This window comes from Neofelis nebulosa, chromosome 1 (genome assembly GCF_028018385.1).
Source record: "Neofelis nebulosa isolate mNeoNeb1 chromosome 1, mNeoNeb1.pri, whole genome shotgun sequence".
Lineage (NCBI taxonomy): Eukaryota > Metazoa > Chordata > Mammalia > Carnivora > Felidae > Neofelis > Neofelis nebulosa.
Genome location: NC_080782.1, coordinates 212,137,558 through 212,158,515, shown reverse-complemented (window position 1 = coordinate 212,158,515; position 20,958 = coordinate 212,137,558). Strand labels below are relative to the sequence as shown.

General features: G+C 35.0%; 1 long non-coding RNA gene and 1 other non-coding gene across 2 annotated transcripts in view; both read left to right on the top strand.

Moving 5' to 3' along the window:
• LOC131497654 (uncharacterized) overlaps nt 1-20,958 on the top strand; it is a 52,135-nt gene that overhangs the window by 5,270 nt on the left and 25,907 nt on the right. The window contains exon 2 of the long non-coding RNA XR_009255075.1: nt 12,648-12,823. This is a non-coding gene — a long non-coding RNA (uncharacterized LOC131497654). The remainder of the gene's footprint in view (nt 1-12,647; nt 12,824-20,958) is intronic.
• LOC131489821 (U6 spliceosomal RNA) lies at nt 18,474-18,580 on the top strand. Its single transcript, XR_009250768.1, has one exon. It is a non-coding gene; the product is annotated as a U6 spliceosomal RNA (small nuclear RNA).

The window sequence follows — 20,958 nt, the reverse complement described above, 5'->3', positions numbered from 1 at the left end:
TCTCCATTGCCTACAAAATAAAGTTGAAATTACACACACACACACGGTGAAGGGAGTGGATATTAAGTCCTTTGGCAATCAGATTTAATTATATTCTGTTATATTTTGTTGCTCTCAAATATCATATGATCCACCATCCAAAAAACATTTTGATCCTTGAAGAGGTGATTGTTTTATACATTTGTTTTGGAGAAATTCTCTAGATCTAACTTAAAACAAACAGAAAACAAAACCATATATGTTAGTGCTTCAACTGTCTTGAATTTTAACTCTCAATTTCCATTTGTATTTTTAGACTTTTTTACCTGGTTGTCGTGTCTGCAGCTCATGCTTAGCAACTTTGCCAAAAGTATCATCTATAATTTGTTCATTCCCCTTTTTTTCCCCCCTCTTATAGTACCTCCTATCTATTTTTTTTAACAAATATTTATTATTAATCTTAGGACATCAATTAATGCCTATTGAATTGAAAAAATAATAGGTACTTCTTCCATGCAGCTTTACCACTTTAGCTTTCATTGTAAGTACTGTAGATTACAAGGTGTTTCCCTAGATGAATAAAATTGTTACCCTCATTTGGCTAGGGAACTGTTTTTTACCCACTGATAATACTTTAAAATCCTCTCAGAGGAGTAAATGACCCTGCAGTCTTTATAAATCTCTTTTGTAATAAACAACTAGTTAATGTTAATTTTTAATATTCATACTTAAGTAGGAAGGTACTTTCCTACACAAACAGGGGCAAAATGAACTGATACATACATTGTGCTCATTCCACAAGCATAAACTTCTCTAAAGCATGGGACCTTAGGAAACATTCTATTATCAAAGCACATGGTTACACACCAAGAAATCTAAACCATGAATACAAATCGTTCTGATGAAGGAAATCATTGATCTTACACTAATTAGCAATATGTTCTCCAGGAAGGAAATCACTCTTGAGAGGTTTAACAAATGGTAATATGGATGAGCTATTCACAGGCTGGTTCCACAGAATGGTCCACTTCCAGATGCAAACACCCTTGCTTTTTTCCCCCTCCAGCAGATTCTTCTCAAGTTCCTGATATTAAAAGTAGTTTCATCTTCAGTTTTATTCTCTAGAATGGACATGATCTTGCTTTTATTTCCCCTCTCAATTGCCTTTTATTAAACAAATAAAAATAAACATTTTGTGTGCTACTTTTCTACAGGAATGGTTCTTTTGAGTACCTTTCGTACCTCTCCAGTTTTGTTTCTGACTTCTGTTAGTTTCTCTCTAGCTTCCTTTACGTAAGCTGCCTCATATATAGGATCTTATAAATGTCAAGGACATAAACTACTTGAATGTCTTTGAACTCCCTCAGAACCTCCTTTACTATAGTTGCTCCCTGATTGTTAAGCTAACTTTTGATTGATCTGTTTTTCTCTCTCTTTTAAACTGCCTCCTCCTCTGCTAGTCACTACCCCTGTTTACCCACTCAGCTACTTACTCTCTTTTGCTTTAAACTCCTTTTTATTAGGACTCATGCAGACTCTGCCATGCCCTCATGCTGTCTTTCTGTAGCTGGCCTCTCAGAGCTTTAGATTATTGATCATTCTGCAGATGTGAAATTAAGCTGAAATTCCTCTGCTTTACTTCTGGTGTTACTCATGTTAGGTTTGAATTCAGTATTTCTGAACATGTTATACTTTTTAGAAAGTAGTAACTCCCTTAGTTGATGGATTATTTATTAGTAACTAATAAAGACCACACAATTTAAGAACTACAATGGCTCTGAGTGTATCGATGTATCATTTAAAGAGGAGGAAAACTGAGGCTCAGAAACTGTTAAGTGATTTGAAGTGGGTTTAAGTAGTATGTTAGTAAAAAGCTAGGGAGAAAAATCAGGTTTTCTAACTCTTAGAGAGTTTCTAGTTTACCGTAAATAACTTATCCATCTCTATCTATCTGTATCCCTATCTATCTGTCTATCTATCTATCTATCTATCTATCTATCTATCTATCTATCCATCTATCCATCTAAAAACCATGAGATCATGACCTGAACTGAAATCAAGAGTTGGAAACTTAACTGACTGAGCCGCCCAGGCACCCCAATAGCCAGTATTATTTGATGGCATAAATACTTAAAGCTTTTATATCTGTACTATTAAACAATCATTGTTTAAGTAGAAGAAATAGAAAAATACTTTATTTACTCAGATTTTGGTATTATTTCTCCAATAGTCCTGTGAGATGTTAGGAATTGTATTTTCACTCTCAAGTAGTATCTCAAAAACAGACACTAATAATAGTAGGTTGCCAATATTTGTACAAGGTGCTCTAAATGATTTTTCTTTTAATTTTATCTTTTGGTACCTTTAATCTCTTTGTAAGCCAGAAAAGTCAACTGATAATTTCCCTGAAATAGCACAAATGTTTTGTTTCACATTTATTTTCACAATTCCCCTTCATTGCTTAGAAAAATCTTGATCTAAGCTTCTTGAAATGGAAAATTAGTTCTAGAAATTGTCTAATAGTGAAAGAATAAGTATTTTAAAAACAGATATTGCTGTATAGGTTCCAGTTGGTTTTCAGATCTTGAAGTCCCCATCTTGTAACAGTTGGATTCGTTTAGCTTTTACCTTGAAGATCTAAGTCAGGCCCATTTCTAAGGCCAATACTGATTTAAGAGATAAAAAAAACAAAATTGGGACTCACAAATAAGTATATTTTCTACTATAACTTTTGATTAAAGGACCATTTTTGCTATTGAGAATTTTCTTTGATTTTAAAACCAATTCCCCTTTGGTTCTCCAGGACTAATAAATGCCTCCCTGTAACTGTGTTCTTTTTTTGATTATTTGCCTTTCCACATCTCTGGGACTGAATCTCTGAATCATTCTAGCTAATTTGTTAAGGATTCAATTCACATCCTCTTGCTTCAGCTACCCCTAAGATTACAATTTTCTAGTTTGTATTTCAGATATTTCTGGGGCACCTGGGTCGCCCAGTTGCTTGAGCGTCTGACTCTTGATTTCAGGTTATGATCCCAGGGTTGTGGAGTCAAGCCTTGCTGCGGGCTGAGCATAGAGCCTGCTTAAGATTCTCTCTCTCCCTCTTTCCCTCTCTTCCTCTCTCCCTCTCTTCCTCTCTTCCTCTCTTCCTCTCTTCCTCTCTTCCTCTCTCCCCCTCCCTCTCTCTCCTCCTCCCTCTCTCTCTCCCCCTCCCTCTATCTCTCCCTCCCTCTATCTCTCCCTCCCTCTCTCTCCTTCTCCTCTCTCTCTCTCCTTCTCCTCTCTCTCTCTCCTTCTCCTCTCTCTCTCTCCTTCTCCTCTCTCTCTCTCTCTCTCTCCTTCTCCTCTCTCTCTCTCCCTCCCCCTCTCTCCCTCTCTCCTTCCCTCTCCTCCCTCTGCCCCTCTACCCCACTCACGCTCTCTCTCTAAAATAAATTTTCAAATAATGTTAAAATATTTCTGTGTGAGGAATTCCAAAATCTGTACCTATTGGTGAAACTCTAAGATGGTAGTGGCACGGCTGTTGACATTTACCATGCCCAGAAACAGTGGTTGGGATGGACTTCCTACCAGCTTATTTGATTGGAGTAACTCCTTCCAAGTTTGAAAAACTAGCCCTTTTAATTTCCCCATCTCTTTAAACTTAAATGGGATCTAGCAAGAACATATTTGTTATAAAATGTACCATGTAATTTTGAATTATGTTTTTAAATTAGTGCTATTTTTAAAGTCTATTCTGCTTTTTTATGGCCACCCTGCCATTAGATGGATTAAAAATATAATTTAAAAAATTTAGTGCTTTTTTTTTGAAAGTTTATTTATTTTTAGAGAGAGTGAAAGTGGGAGAGGAGCAGAGAGAGAGGGAGAATTCCAAGTAGGCTCCATGTGGTTAGCGCAGGCCAGTCCCCTACACGGGGCTTGAACTCATGAAACTGTGAGATCATGACCTAAGCCCATGACGCTTAACAGACTGAGCCACCCAGGCACCCCAAAAAAGTTAGTGTTTTTAAATGTAAGATATCAAATCTAAAAGTAACTTATGTTTATATAACTACATTTGCATTTATCCATAACATTGTTAGAATATAGTGTTATTTTTATAGGTGTACATTTTCGCTTTCATCGGGTATTAAAGAATTATAGAATCATTACTAATAAATTTGAAACTCACAATTGTAATTTCAATTAAAAATTGTGGTTTGGCATCACTTATTTAATTTAAATAATTGGAAAGGAACAGATTATATTTTATTTTGTTTTAAAAATAGATTGATTTGTACAAAGATGAGAAATAAGAAGTGCCCTCATTTATATTTAACCAGTGAATGTTTGTCAAATTGTAGCCACTCTTCCAGCATAGTCAGCATCATGTAAGAACTTGTTAGAATGCAAGGACCCCAGACCTACTGAATTAGAATTTGGTCCTGGGCCCCAGCAATGTGTCCTAACAAGTCTTCCAGGTGATTATGATGCAGTGCAATTTGAGAACTACATAATAAATGAGTTTTAACAAGAAAAGTTAGCTATTTTCAAATAGTAAGAACCAATGGATAGATCATTTTGAATGCAAAATTGAGTTTACAGAAAACAAAATAAAAACAAGAGTGAAAAAAAGTGAGTTTATCATTATTTTTCATGAAAAATCCTTCAGAAACTCCAAAAATGTGTTTATTTTTTGTGAAGTTTTTAGAATGAACTAATAATTGTAATGAAATTCATGATGGTAATTTGAGTTTTGGATTTCATATGATATTCAGTGCTTACTGACTACCATGACTTCAATCATTGGGTCAGGTTACACATAATTATCAATGGCCAGTTTTACTATTCACATGTAAATGTACAAAATTTAAAAGTCATGGAAATGAGTGTTTAGCAATTGGCTTCTCAATGAAGAATTTGAAATGTGATTTATTTTCTTGGCTTTGTTAGCAATGAATATATTAGCCCTGCTCTAATAAAACTCACGTTTCCCTTCTGTGCTTACTGAATGAGCTTTTCAAAAGGCAGAGATCTAGAGTTTTGCTTAGTAAACAAGAATCAACAGACTTCTAACAGGTGTTATTGCCAGCCTGATATTCGAGTATCATAGGGGAACAATTTAGAAACACATTAGTGAAAGCAAATGTGTGGAAACTATAATTCGAATTTATTATCTTTTGTGGCTAGTTTTCAAGAAATTCATATCTTTTGAGGATAATTTTATAATTTGCCTTCAAACTTGTACATAAGCCTATTTCTCTTAGGTCTGCTATTAGTAGATTCAGTGAAATCCCAATAAAGGACAGATGTTTTTAATTCAATGCCTATCACAATAAATTGTTAAGAGCAGTTATTAGAACTGATCATGAAACTGATCAAAACCTTCATGAGCAATGGAAAAAAATTGCAATGACAGACTCCCTAGTATAGGAATCTCATTTTTACTTAGCAGATACTTATTGGCCATGTTCTAAATGCTAGAACTGTGTTTTCAGTATGCAGTTCCCATAAGGGCAGCATCAGCATCACCTGGAAACTTATTCAAACTGATAAACCCATAGGTACATAACTCTAGACCTGTTGAATGGAAAACTCTGAGGATGGGCCCAGCATTATGTGCTTGTTAAAATTGCCTCCAGATGGTTCTAAAACACATTAAGTTTCAGAACTACTGTCCCAGAGCTAAATATTATATTAGTAACTGAGTATACTTAAATAGAAAGATATGAAAGAAGGGAGGAAGGGAGGGAGGTAGAGAGGGATCAGTGAAAGATAAATGGATAGTTTAACTACTATTCCTACTTGTAATTTATTCATGGTCTAGGAGTGAAAACAGCTAGACTGGCAACACATGTAAGTTTATGGGCTTCAAGAAGGACATGTACCCGGTATTCTGAGAACACTGTGGGACTGGTTCATATGTTAGAGCCTGCAGAGAAAGCTATACTTGAATGAAAACTTGTGAAGGGGGGTTGCTAAATAGGTTTTAGGTACCGCCCTGTCTCTGACTTTTTTCACGGTGTGTCTCTCTTCTTCTCTGCCTCAGGTTTAGATTCTTTTTTCCATATTGGATTTGGAAAATAAACTATAATTACTATTTAGTACTGAAAAGAGTGTTGTGAACATTAGAATAGTAATAAATATAATCATTGGCAGTTGGTTGTGGTATTTTTATGTTTCAAAACATAGGCTCTTACATCTTTTAAAGAGAATAATTATAGTTTTGCTTTGCCAAATAAGAACGGCATGGCAAGATTGACTGGTTTCCTCTAGGTTTTAGGGCTAACAAGAGGTGGGACTTAATATCCACTCTTTCACCACGATCCCTAGGGTCTTCCCTTCATCAGTATACTTTGTTTTCTCTGCAAAACTAAAACTAAGCTCAAATTCACTCAAATTTTGGCCACCAATGGGGAGTTTTGTCTCTGTGTTAAAAGAGTGCAACACAAATAAAATATTACACACAAAAATTTTTTAAGTAAGGGTAAAGATAAAAATAAAATAACATCATTAAATATATATGTAGAGACAAAATAATTTGTACAGCCCAGTATTTCTCTTTATCAAACAGATCAATATAAAATATGTGGAATTTTCAGTCTAATTCTTAGTTGTTGTTTTTTTTAAAGAGCTTATTTTTAAGTGGTCTCTACACACAATGTGGAGCTCGAACTCACAACCCTGAGATGAAGAGTTGAATGCTGACTCAGTCAGCATTCAGATACTGACTGAGTCATCCAGGTACCCCTGTAGTTCTAAATAGCTAAGTGATAGGAAGATTATTTATGTCTTTTATAATGCTGAACAACAGGCGGTCCTAGTTAAATCCTGAGTTTTGACCTTATTAAGCCTTTAACCTCTTAGTCTTTGAAATGAAACCTAGCAAGTTAAAAGAAAACCAACATCTGCAAAAGCCTAACAACTGTATTTCCCCATTAGTCCAAAATCAGGCGTTCAAATAATTTTCACATAAAGTACAAAGAAAGCTTATTTTTATATTTTTACTTTAGTATGGAATGGTTACGAAATTAATGATGACAGATATTTCCATGTACTCTTTAATACACTTTGCAATAATACTGATCAATGAATTGATTGCCCTCCTCTTTTCCCAGTATGTATTACATTAGCTACTTATTTTAAACTTTAAATTAGATGGACAGAATAGACACAATTTGAGGTTCTAACTATGCAGTTTACCTTGAAGTCGTCAACAATGCTATTTTGTCAAAATTAAAGTTTGCTTGCCAGAAAATTGAAACAAATTTTGAAAATTGAATGGTTTTCTCTAATTTCATGAACATCAACATTATGGATACTTATTTAGTATGTGTTTATTTTATAGGTATTGTATATATTGAATAAATACATGGGTTCCATTCAATTCAGCTTAGGATTTTACATTGGTAGTAGCCAATACTGTTACTACTACTACTTTTGAGCAGCTACTGAGTCAAAGAAGATGTTAAAACAATAATTTTCAAAACCTCTTTATTTTGCATTATCTAACCGTTTTATTGTTGTAACTCTAAGTTACTGCTATGTTTTGCTGAAATTAAGATATTTTTTAATGACATTTTCACATCTAGAATAAAAATAGAAGTTGAAAATCAGTAAGAATTTTTGAAGAAAAATACTGTCCTCATCAATGTGCGTAAACATGTCACAGATGAATGTACAAGTGTGTGTGTGTGGGGGGGGGGGGGGGAGATTGTTATCACCTCTAACACTAGTTAGAAATTAATGAAATCTTGAACATTTTCTAGAAGTTATTGAACTCTAGGAAAACAATGTTATCTCTGACATCTGCAATACTGATATCTGAAGATAAACAATGAAAAGATTGCTGGTTTTCTATGGTAAAATTGAAAATCTTGATAATTGTGCAATTTTTTAGACTTAAAAACACATTGTGTTTTTTTTTATTTCAAGAACCAATCCTTTTAAAGCCTGGACTTGTCCTTTTCTAAATATATTTTGCTTAAGTCTTCCTTTCAAAATGACCATTTCCATGTATTAAATTTACATTATTTCCTATTACAAATGAAACAGTAAGAAACAAACAAAATTTCATAAGCTTAATTTCATTGCTTTCTTATTATAGTGAGTTGAATAATGTCCCCTCAAAATATATGTCAGTCTGGGAGCTTAGAATGTGACCTATTTGCTGTAAGCGTCTTTACAGGTATAATTAAGGTAAGGATCTTGAGAAGAAATCATCCTGAATTTGGGTGGGCCCTTAACAAAACGATGAGTGTCCTTATAAGAGAAAAGGAGTAGACACAGACACACATGGGAGAAGTTCATGTGAATATGAAGGTAGCTAATGGAATGATGCATCTATGAATGGAGGAATGTCAAAGATTGACAATAGTCATCAGACAAGACTCATCAGAGGCATGAATAGATTTTCCCTCAGAGCCTCCAAAAGGATTCAACTCTATAGACACCTTGGGCAGACTTCTGTGAGAGGATATATTTCTGTTGTTTTAAGCTACCGAGTGTGTAGAGTTTGTAGTAGTTTGTTACGGCAGCCCAAGGAAACTAAGCCACTTGTCATGAATGATAGATCAGTACTTCTTTTTAAAATTTCTTTGTCCATCTTCCACTGGCCACAAATACATTTCATTGAATGTAAATTGAAGTCGTGTCACTTGTACATTAGAAAAGCTTACCAGAATCTCTTACAAAAATATTGCTGGGGAGTCTTAACCACTACCTTTAGAATCAAGTGGATTCCATTGGATCAGACAAAATTCAGTGGAAAATGGAAACCATATTAGATGTGTTAAGCAGGAAGAGATCTTAACAGGGGCTTTAGATGCTCATAAAACTGTTAGGAGGGTTGAGGCAGTAGGTTCTAGTCTCTAGAACCGCCTTGAATACCTCCTAGTGTAATTCAACAATAATCTACTGAGGGAGCTAATACTCTGAGGCAACCTCTTAGGTTATGACTAAAACAAAAGCTTCACCATTATAACACTTCCATTTTAATATCAAGGAAGTTGGAGAACGGAGACCCATACTTTTAGTTCAAGGAGCTTATGTCAAATAGCTTCCTAGTAGCCATAGCTAAAAACCTTGGCCTGCTTCTGCTTTTTTAATCAATTATGAATACATCTAGCTGGCAAAACCAACGTCACCTCCAGAATTATAGCTTCCAGAAATTACATAAAATGCATATTTCAGCTTCCAAACCTCCTGACAGTTAGAAGGGCCCCACATTTGGTTCAATATTCTGCTGTTGCCCTCTTGAAATTCTTAATAATGATTTAATAAGGAGCCCATACTTTAATTTGTTGTTAATCCCCCCAAATTATATAGCTGGTTCTGTCAGCCCTGTACAGAGCTCTGACATTTTACCAGGTCCTAATATTACAAGGACATTTGTTAGGGTTTTGCTTTTGTGGCTTGCCTCTCTAAATCCCAATTCCCAGGATTCTATTGTTTGTTCCCTTAGCTCCTTGGTAATGACTCTTGACTGACACACAGTGTGTTGCATCTTCCCAGATTCCTTGACTTGGAGCTTTGCCAGCACCCACTTCTAATATCCCACTTGCTCCCACTTGCTCCTAATATCCCAAGACTTCTACTCTTCTCTTATAGCCACATTCTCCCAATACTGAAAATTTCCTGCCCATTCAGATTTTCTCTTCTCTCTTATACTCAGCTTTACTTGAAATTAATCCTGACTTGGCATATAGACAGAAATCTGGTGCATTGACTCATTAGTATGGCCTTTCTACAAGCAAGACTGTCCTGCACTGAAGCCAGCTTTTGTATACAGCTTTCCTTAAATTTATTTTATATCTTAAATAAGGATGCTGTGTGTGTTACAACTGTGTAACAGGAAGCAGCTTGTAATTTGATATAAAGTATACTGAGTAGGGAACATGGAGACCTTGGTTCATATCCCAGTTCTGGTTAACTACTCATAAGACCTCTGGGTATTTCTTCCTGTCTCTGAACCTATAAATTGGAGGGGCTATACTAAATGGCCTATAAATACCTTTCCAAGGCAGGGTTTTGTTTTTTTTTTATAAATATGCTAATAAGCATAGCTAGCCCCATAGATTTTGTTATAAGAAAAAAAAATAATATTTTTTTTCCTAATGGTATATTATAGATGCAGGGCAATGATTACTAGTAGTCAAATGTAGCATGCAGTTTCCATGCTGTATGCAATCATGCTAAGTACAAAAAATAATAATTTTAGCTAAAATGAATACTATGTGCATTTTGCATGAAAGAAAACTAGTGCTAGCTTCTCAGTATTCATGCAGGCAAACTTATATTAATACTTGATCCTGTGCCTTGCTTTGACACTCAGTTTCTTCAAAAAAGAGAGGTACAAGTTGAGGGCAAAAAGGATTAAAATAAAAAGGGGAAAAGAAAGGTAGTAGCATAAGAGTGGTTGAAGATGAGATTGACAGGATTATTCTTTAGATGGTTTACCCCATGCCACTGCAGTTTTTGGGTGTCAAGCAATATCATAAAAAATGTTGCTATAACAACACTAATTAATTATAGTGGGGCTTCACACACAGTACCTTAGACCCAATTCATGATGCTCTTAGGATGCTTTTTTGTGTGATGTCACACAACTGTGGCAAAAATGCTTCTGTTGAGGTGTCTTGAGATATGAGGTGATGTGCAAGGCAGTTCTTTGTGATTATTTTAACCTGTGCTTGGACTGTTCTGCACATAATCTTGTGGTTTTTTTGTAAACATATGGCATGGCTATCAGAGCTAATGAAGCTCGGAGTGTACGTGTACCATGGACATTCTCTGAAGTCAAAGGAAAATTGTGATAAAGGACAGATTTGTGGAACCCAGGTTACCACTATTACTGATTTAGAGGGCTGAAAAAAGTCATGGATGTCAATGCACTTATGGAAATTAGTCCCAGGGATTCTAAAATGACAGCAGTAACCATCTGACAGAGAGGTGAAATCCAGTGTAAGCAGTAAAGAATCTGTGATGTATATGTAGTAGGAAGATGTCCAAAACAATAAATAAAATTAGAGTACCCAGATGTCTGAATATTACCAGTGGATGTGCAAAATGTCACTGTTAATGTTTTAGTTACTGAATCCATATTTTCTCTTTTCTCCCTCCAAATACCATGTTTTCCATAGTTTCTTTTTTTTTTTTTTTTTTTTTTTTTTTTTTTTTTTTTACAGTGGTTGCTACTGCAAAACAACACTGTACTAAAATCCAACTTATTGTTTTGGCAGGATATATTATTATGGAACATCCTACACTATTACTAATTCTAAAGAAAGGTTAAAAAGAACTATTAGCTTAAAATAATTATTAAAAATATTTAGCAGATTTATTTCCGAGAGTGTCTTAAGGTGGAGATAGCTACTGAAATGAGTTTGCAGGTCACTCAGCAATCTGGTAGGCGAGGAGAAATTTGAACTCTCAGCCACGATAGAAACAACAACAGCAGCAACCTGTCTTGTAGTGCAGATTAAAGAAAATCAGACATTTGGAAGGCAAGGTGGATGCTTCCCATTTAGCAATGTCGAACCTGATTCTCATGTCCCTGCATCCGGCTGCCAGCTGTGTAAGGGGCTGCCAGCGACTGTTATTCCCCTGCAGACATAACAGCAGCTGTAACACCACCTGTGTAAGGAGATGAGCCTGAGAAACGAGAGAATTACATTGACCTCAGGCTAGTTTTGTCTTTCTCTAATTTCTGCACCACTGTCAGATTTGAAAAAGAAAATCACCACGTTCTGATATTGTATCATCAGACCCCTCAGTGCTCTCTGTAGGGCACTGGGTAGCAATCATAAGCATATAAATGCAAAACACATCACTACAAAGGACAGGAGCTCTTTGGGTCTTTTAATCTAAATCAGATGGATAAAGGATAGACTCAAGAAAGAAATGTGATAACAAGGAGTAAAAACTAATGGTGGAGTTCATCATCTTTTAACCTTAGGGAATCTGTAGTTATTAGTCAAGAGCTCCCAGTAGAGGTCTGTTATAAGCCAAAAAAGGAAGGACTGCAAGCAATTTGTTTTCTTGATGTGAAATAGAAGATTGCTGTAGGACTATGAGGAATTAGAAAAGAATGTTCAGAAAATAAATAATGTATATACATGTGTAGGAAGGAGTAAAAATAATATTACCTTGATCAGAATAAAAGAAGTAAATGAGATGATGTGATGAAGTAATAGATGGAAGCAATATTGTCATCAGTGTTTTCAAGATCAGCTAATACACTAATAAGATAAAGGAAAATGAAATGAACATAAAAAGGATTATCTTACACAGTCATCATTACAGCCCCACTGGTTTTATTTGGGGCTTTGAACAGAACAAGAAGACAGATGTTTCAGTAGCCTTCTTATAGTCACAACGTTTATTTCACTAGTAATTTTAGAAAAATCTAGAAGATAATAATTGATATATTTTTAAAAACTATGTCATACCTGTATAAAAAAAGACTTTTAAATAATTTATAAAAGGATTCTGTTTCAGAACGGCATGTTTAATAAACTTATTGCATTAGTATGTATCAGTGACTTTTATCAATTAACCAGAAGTCTGGGTCTATCAGCAGAATTCATCCATCCATCTTTGCTGTGAAACTGGAAACAGATTTGTTTAAATTATTGGTCTTTTAATTTGCCTCGTTTTGTCTCCTGTCTGAGAAGCCTGTTTATTTTCAGGCAGCTGCATATGTTGGCATGATTGATGAGATCTGCTACAGTCAAGCAAGCAGCCCTGGGTGACCAGTTTACCCTTCCCCGCTAGGGTTCCAGCTGCCAGTTGCCCCCATTCTGTGACAGCTTCTCCTTCTTCTCACCTTGTCATCGAGCCAAGATTGTACACTGTAGGAGAACAGGTAAGCATCTGCCTCCATTATCATTGCCAACAGCTCTCCATTATCAACTGCCAGGGGTGCTTCAAAGCAGTGTGGAGTTCTTTCTCTTGACACAGGGACCAAGTGTGTTTATACCGGAGACAAGCTTTGTCTTTACTGACTGGGGAACCTCACGTGTAAACTCTGTTTTTTTCAAACGTGCATCACACATCACTACAATATTATAAAGCAGGTCAGATCACTCCCACCCCCTGCAGGTATTCTAGATGAGACTATGCAAAGACCTGTCACTTAAAGATAGGATTTTTTTTTCTGATTATTATATTCCTATATAGCAGAAAAATTAAAGAGCTCCGTCAAACATTTTCACTGCAGCATGGTGTGAATTAAATCTACCTAAAAAGGTGAATTATCTTGCAACATCTGTCCTTCTGTTTGTAGAGCAACATGTGTGTGGATCAGAACCAAAGTAGAGAGAGCATGTTTGTGTATAGCAAGATTAAAGTGAATTCTACTGTTTTGGTTTTTAAATGCATAATACTGAATATTTTAAACGATCTGTTGTGATTTAATATTTATTGAGAGTTCATGCTAACCTAGGAACTATAGGGACTATCAATACAATATAACTTTTGCTTTTAAAAGTAGCTAAATTTCTATAGTAATATATGTTATTAATTATATTTATGCATGTGACTACTGGTATTTAGAGAACATGGTACATAATTTTGACAAATATGTGTTTGTCAGAATAACAATAATGTGCTTCAAAACAGTAAATGTTATACAGTGGTTATTAAGATCAGAGACTTTCAGAGAAATTGGTTCAAATCGTGGGTTGGTACATACTAGCTCTGAGATCTTGGACAAATTATTTAACTTCACAGAACATAAGTTTTCTTATCTCCAAATGGTGATAATGAAACTTACCTTTTGTGGCTGTTCTGAGAATTGAATATGAAAATATATGTAAATAGATGTTAAGCTCTTAGTGCAATGGTTGACATACTGCTATTATTATGTTTAAAGCAGTGAATAAAAAACACAGGATTGTTTACTAACAGGTTCTGAGATAGCCATGAGCCACACTAAGAACCTTGTACCAGTTGAAGTTCGTTAATATACTTGCACATAAAAGATACAGCATATTAATATAGTGGTGGAGTAGAACTGTATTTTTCTGCAAATTCTTGTCCCAAAGTAGAGATACTTAATCAAATTTAGCAAGTCAGAGAAAGTAGTCTGATTTGTTTCTTCTATAAAGGCAGAGGATTCAAAGTCTATTAGGGCCTGTCTTTATTTGGTGGCTCACTTCGGTGAGCTTGATATTTAATTGGCCTCTTTAACTTCTTGGTGTCTTATTGACAAATTATTTAATACATCTAATTCTCACACGCTTGATAAATAACACAATAATGAGTATCAATGAAATAACTTAGAAAACACTTGGCATAGAGCTTGGTTTATTACCTATTTATAATTAATACTATTATTGTTATTATTATCATTATTTTTCTTATATTTAAGTTTAACTAAAATTAGAAAATTGCCTCCCAATGGTCAGATTAATATGGAAAATTACATTCTAAGTCAATTTGGATTAACACTGTTATAGGTTCCTGGATAATAAATAGGAGCTTGAGGTGAAGAACCATTTTATATTCTGGCTCATGTTTCCCCTAAACCTAAATCCCAGAATATAGGTAGAAAGATAAACTGTATTTGTATAGGTGTTACAAAATTCTCACCACAGGCTATAGTTTTCCCTCATTTATCCACATGTAGCTGTCAGGAAATACCCATTGGGATAAGCATGTGATCATAGCTAACAGCAAAAGCTCTAAGAAAACCATCCTTTTTCTTTTTTTTTTTTTTCCTTTTCACAAATTTTTGTCATGACTGTGACTACTAGTCATGTTGGTTTATAAGTAGTCCATAAGCAATATAAATAGCATAGTAGTCACAATGAATATTTATTTTAATCACATTTTAACTCATTAGGATACTCGGATGTTGGTAGAATATTTACAGAATGAAAGACACAAAAGGAACTTGGAGGGATACAAAACAGCTAGGTCACTTTGCTTGATAATGTCAAGGTGAAGAAGTCTTAGAGTACCCACAGCAGGGAATGGGCGAGTATCTCTCAGCATAACAGACGAGTGTCACACATTAATCAAGGGCAGAATAGTCTACAGACAGAATTTGTGGGAAGTTTTTATACTACTGGGTAAGCACTGAAGCAGTCCATGTGCCAGGGGTTCTTAGGTGAATACAGAAGAACATGGATAATTTTTTGTAAGTAAAAATGGCCGAGAAGGAGTGAAACATTTGAAGCGATAAAGCATGAAAATAGCAGGTGGAATAAATGGAAGAACTGGCAAGTTTTTACCTTTTATTTTCAATTGACATAGGAAAAAATTACTGATTATTTATCTCATTTTCTCCTAACTTTGGCAAGCCTATTACCTAAAAGACATATATCTGCTTCCCCTTACGCTGTGGAATATATTTTCCCTTGGACTTTGAAACAGAGATCATGTAATCTGTAACACATCATATAATATGTAATATGGTCATGTGATGATTAGTGTCCCTTGGACTTTGAGACAGAGATCATATAATATGTAACACATCATATAACATGTAACACAGTCAGGTGATGATTAGTGTCCATTACCCTGCATGAAAAAAAAAAAAGGAAAACAATTCACAAAAATAGCTGTTGTCATAAAATAAGTAATACATGTTGGTCAACAATGAATCATCAGATGAAAATTTAATTCTTAACTCATTCATTAGTTTCGGGATCACTTAATTTTTGTGTTCCTCAATTTCTGCAAAAAGTAAATAGTGTTAGATGTACTATCCATCTTCACACTTTATTATGAGTATTTTAATGAGAGTGTTTATTAAATGCAAGCAAATGCCATCAATCTCCATTAAAATATATTTTACTATATTAAATTATCTCAAAGTGGGGGCACCTGGGTGGCTCAGTTGGTTAAGCATGTGACTCTTGGTTCCAGCTCAGGTCACGATCTTGCGGTTTCGTGAGTTCAAGCCCCGTGTCAGCCTCTGTGCTGGCAGCTGAGAACTTACTTGAGATTCTATCTCTACCTCCTGCCCCTCCCCTACTTGTGCTCTCATTGTCTCTCTCAAAATAAATAAGTAAATTAAAAAAAATTAAAAAAAAATGTCTCCAAATGGAGGTTTTAATTTAGGCATGAAGTGATAATTGGGCTTAATGTTATTTTGTTGAGAATGATGGTATGTGTATCTCAATAGGGTTCAAGGATGGAGAATGTATTGATAAATTGTGTTTCACCAGCAGTGAGGAGTAGAGTAAAATATTGACTACTTCTGAGTCAAATAACCTACTTGTTTTCCTGGCACCATCTTATTCAAACATTTACATCTGTGGAAATTGTTTGCATTTGCTCCTTTTTCAAAAAAATCGATCCTACTCTGTGGCAGTTATCAATTAACTGCCTCTCATCTCATTTCCTGTTTTATTAAACTGGAGCTTAACCCTGTGAACAGGTTGTGCTTAGAAGAAACTGACAACTTGAACCTATAATAACTCTAAGCCTCCCTGTGCCATTTAAGTAACCTGACCACTGGTACCTGAGGAAATGAACCTTCCTTTGCTTAAAACGTCTGTTAATCTTTCTGGGGCAGACACTTTCAAGGGGATACTAATTCTTCTTGCTACTTGACCCATGAATAGAGTCACATCTCAACATGAATGTAAAGAAATGACCCCAGGGAGACAATTCTGTAAATTTCTTCAGAGTGCTACATTATATCTAGCTTCCAAAGCCTTTCTTATTCAAACATCCTCTTTACTTAGAATTAAGTAAGGATTATGGGCAAGCATGAAAATATTCATGAAGAATGTCTTCTGACAATTTATTGTAAAGAACAGCAAGGACTTACTTGGCCCACAGGGACCAAACATCTCATTAATCTTGATCTCCCAAGAAATCAAATAGATGGAGAGCATACTCGAATATTGCATGACTAATATAAAAGTGAGAGAAAAAAAAAAAGCCTTCTAGATCTGGTGGCCAAAAAAAAAAAAAAAAGACTTGAGTCAGTACAGTGCAAAATCATGGCCTTATACCCAGTGCTAGACTAAAGCCAGGTCACCGACATAGAGCACCTTGATTGAAAGGGAGGGTGGTCCCTCCTGGATATCAGATAACCATGCGGCCCAAGTTTTCCATGTCTGATCCATTTATTTATAAAAAGTTGGACATGGGTAGCAACAATCTATCATCAAGTAGAAATAATATATAAAAAATGGGTTTTGGCAAGGCTGGAATATACAAGTAAGTTGCATAAGCAAATGTCTCAGTCTTTTTTAAAACTGATTTCTTCTTCATTGCCTCCTTTCCATCAGTCCACACCCATTGCCTTGTAACAATTGCATACAACCAGTTGACTGGAAATAAAACACTGGGGTCTAGTTTACATCTGGGTCTGCAGGATATGCTGGTATTACCTGAAAGTACAATTGCATCGTTACATCCCCACTCAGAATGACTGCTAATATTGAGTACTTACTCTTAATCACAAATAGTTCACATTAAATATCTGGGATTAACTACACTGGCACTGTCCAATACTGATGCTTTCTAATATGGTAACACTAACCACATACGACTGTTGAACACTTGAAATGTGGCTAATGCTGAGGAACTGAACTTTAAAATTTTCTTAACATTAACTGACATAAATTTAAATGTGTATAGTCCTAGGAGGCTAGAGGACATGTTATTAGACAGTGTAGTTTGAGACAGATTTTGTTTTATTTACTAGACACATAAAATGGACATTAATATCTGTTATTCCTTTAGTATCTTCAAATCAGCCCTCTCCTTGTTATACTGATGGTTACCTCTTTTAATTCAGTTTTTTCATCTGTATTGTTGCATCATCTTCCTGTATGTTCCCCTGTCATTGTAATCCATCCTAGAGACCCTAAGATATTTGTAAAACATAAAAAACTTAGTTTGTCACTTCTGTGTTTACACTCAGCTCCCCAAAGCCTTCAGTATTTTGGCCCCAGATTTGCTCTCTAGCCTCAGACTCCTGCCACATCATCAAAAACTCACCCGATTCAGGAGGACATATCACCCCTTCTAAAATTCTTTTAAGAAATTGTATATTTTTATGTCTTCATGATTTTGCATGTTCTAATTGCTCTTTCTGGAATGATTCTCCAGCATTTTCACTGATGTTTCTCTAATTCTTCCTTTAAGACTAAGCTCATTTGTAACCCGGTGATCTTTAACTGCTCCTAATTCCCCAGAGAAATCTATGTTAAGGAGCTCTCTTCACTGTTTACATAACATACACTTTTACTATCCTGGTAATAACTACTAAATTGACAGCTGACTGTGGTCATAAATAAAAGCTTAGTAGTCCAGGACTCACAATATAAAATGTTTTCTTCAAGGTCGAGTACTCATTTAAAGAGAACCCCTGAATGATGACAAGAAAGAGTTATCTAATATGATGGTTCCATGGTATATTTGATGGCTTAAATATATTGATAGTTTTGAAATACGTAGGTTGTCAATGAACTTTGTTCAAATAAACTAAACACTTTTCCTCACTTCTGTTCAATATTAAATAATTTTATATTGAAAAATATTTGCACCCAGTGCTCACTTTGGCAGCATGTGCACTAAGATTGGAAAGACGCATAGAAGACCAGCACGGCCCTTGTGCAAGGGTGACCTGCACATTCATGGAAATCTCCCAACCTAGATTTCAATTTGCAGTATATTGGAAAGTATGTAATTCAAGGACAAGAATATTCTTATTTTTTATGTGTTCCAGAACATCCCATGTAACTGAACATGGTGGCAGGATTTATCTTTATTTAAAAAGTTCTTGTGAGGAGGTGACATAGTAGGGGATGATCAAATTATCCAGAAAATGGTTTCTGTGAGACTTTACTTTGATATCAAGTCTTCATAACTTGTTATTTTACCTTTATTAGTAGAGACTTACTTTCACTATAAAAATTCTGATTTTCTTGGGGCGCCTGGGTGGCTTAGTTAAGCGTCCAACTCCTGATTTTAGCTCAGGTCATGATTTCACAGTTCATGAGTTCAAGCCCCAGGTCAGACTCTGTGCTGACAACGCAGGGCCTGCTTGGGATTCTCGCTCTCCCTCTCCCTTTGCCCCTTCCCTGCTCACACTCTCTTTGTCTCTCTAAACAAACAAACAAACAAACAAACTTAAAAAAAATTCCGATTTTCTTAGTTTCCTGAATAGAACTTACACATCGGATGTAAAAGAGTAATGCTCCCCCCAACCATGATATATAATGTGCCATAAGAAGCAGCTTTGTCACTTATTGTCATTAAGTACCCATTAATACAATATTTTTGTCTGTTTATATCATGAGATGATTGATTTAAAAAATTTATAAATGTATTATGTGTGCACATTTCTTCATCTGATACACTCATTGAGAATCTCATCCTTGATGAACTTTCCATGCATGCTTATTTTACATTTATTTTCCTTGTTATCTCACTGTCTTGAGTCCTAAAAGTATGCATAATGGGAATAATTACTCTTAAGCTTATGTACCCTTTATTTCACAGTGCATTTAGAAGACCCAATCTATGAAAGAGTGACTTTCTTTTTCTCTAAAATAACTACCAATTCAAGGTGTTTATTGGTGGCAGCACGGTCCATTAACGCAATCCCCTAAGACTTGCACTCTGCTATGATGAACAGATTCTGCTACGGAAGAACATCCCAGGCAATAAAAATATAATCTCTTTTCAGAGTCATTACCCTCAGCAATTAAAGCTTTTAAAAGTAGAAAACTCATATTTTCAAGTTTTTTCACTAGGTGATCAGATTTTTTAAAAAATAGGGTGTAAATAAAGAAGTGATAGTTGGATATTTTACTCTTACAAATTAGTTCCTAAACTGATTTGCACTTTGAAGTTAGTCTAGGCTACTGAAGCAATCTTGCTCTTTTAAGAGTAACTCTGTTACAGAAGTTTTCAGTTTTAAGTACTCGTTTAGTTAAAAACTCATTAGTACCTTCTCTTGCTAATTGTTTATAAAACTAGGTATCTTGGAATAACTGTAGTTTGGAAAAACTAAACTTTGTTATATTAATTGCTGAGAAGTCACAGAAGTAAAGATCAGATAGTGTCTAAAAATGGAAATTAAAGGAGGACTCCTGGGAGAACATGAGCTTCTCCCACAATGGCTGTCTGGGGTACAGTGAACCAAGAGAAAGCCTAGGTTCTGTCCAAGATGGAATCTAACAAAAGATCCTCTTGCTCCCACAACATACATGTGCACACATGCTCAACACTGTGATCAGTTTGGGCCATACAATCAATGTAAATGTGAACAAGAAATAAACTCTCCTGAAAAAAGGGGGCAATAATGAAACCTGACTATCTTGATGTTTTAGTACTCAGGAGAGGGAGGAAATTAGTTTCCTTTATGAATATGTGACATCTAATGGACCTCTTATGATTTTTGTAGTTCAAACCACTTTGGAGCAAAAATATACAAACAAAGAAAAACTCAACAAACCAAAGAAAATTTTAAAAATAACCCATCTCTTCAAAGTGAGAATTTAAATAGTCTTTTAAGTCACTACTATTCTTGAGTAATCAACAGGTATAAAAACAAATACTCTCTGAAAGAATGTAATTTCAGCTCACTGTCACAGTACTTCTACAAAGTTCCAAGAAAAAAATTACTTGAAATTTAAAAAGAGATATCCTAAACATGTAGAAAATAATGTACCAAAAGTGAAGGTGAGAAAAAAAGCAAGTAGGATGAGACATAACAAATTTTTAGATATTACAATAATTATATACAGAACATAAAACTCATTTTAATATATGTAATGCTAAAAATAGCGTTGGTTAATATTAGTTTTATATTTTAAGCAAGGATGAAAAAACTACACGTGGGTCAAATAATTAAGAAGAATCTGAAGAATTAAAAAAATATATAATTGTTGACTCTACAGCTGGTGGATTAGTTAAAATTAAATCATGAAATTAAATACTAAGTTAAAATAAAAAGATACAAAGGTTAGGTTATATTATACATAGTAAATTGGACAAAATGAATAGTAAACTGGTGGACCACAAGTA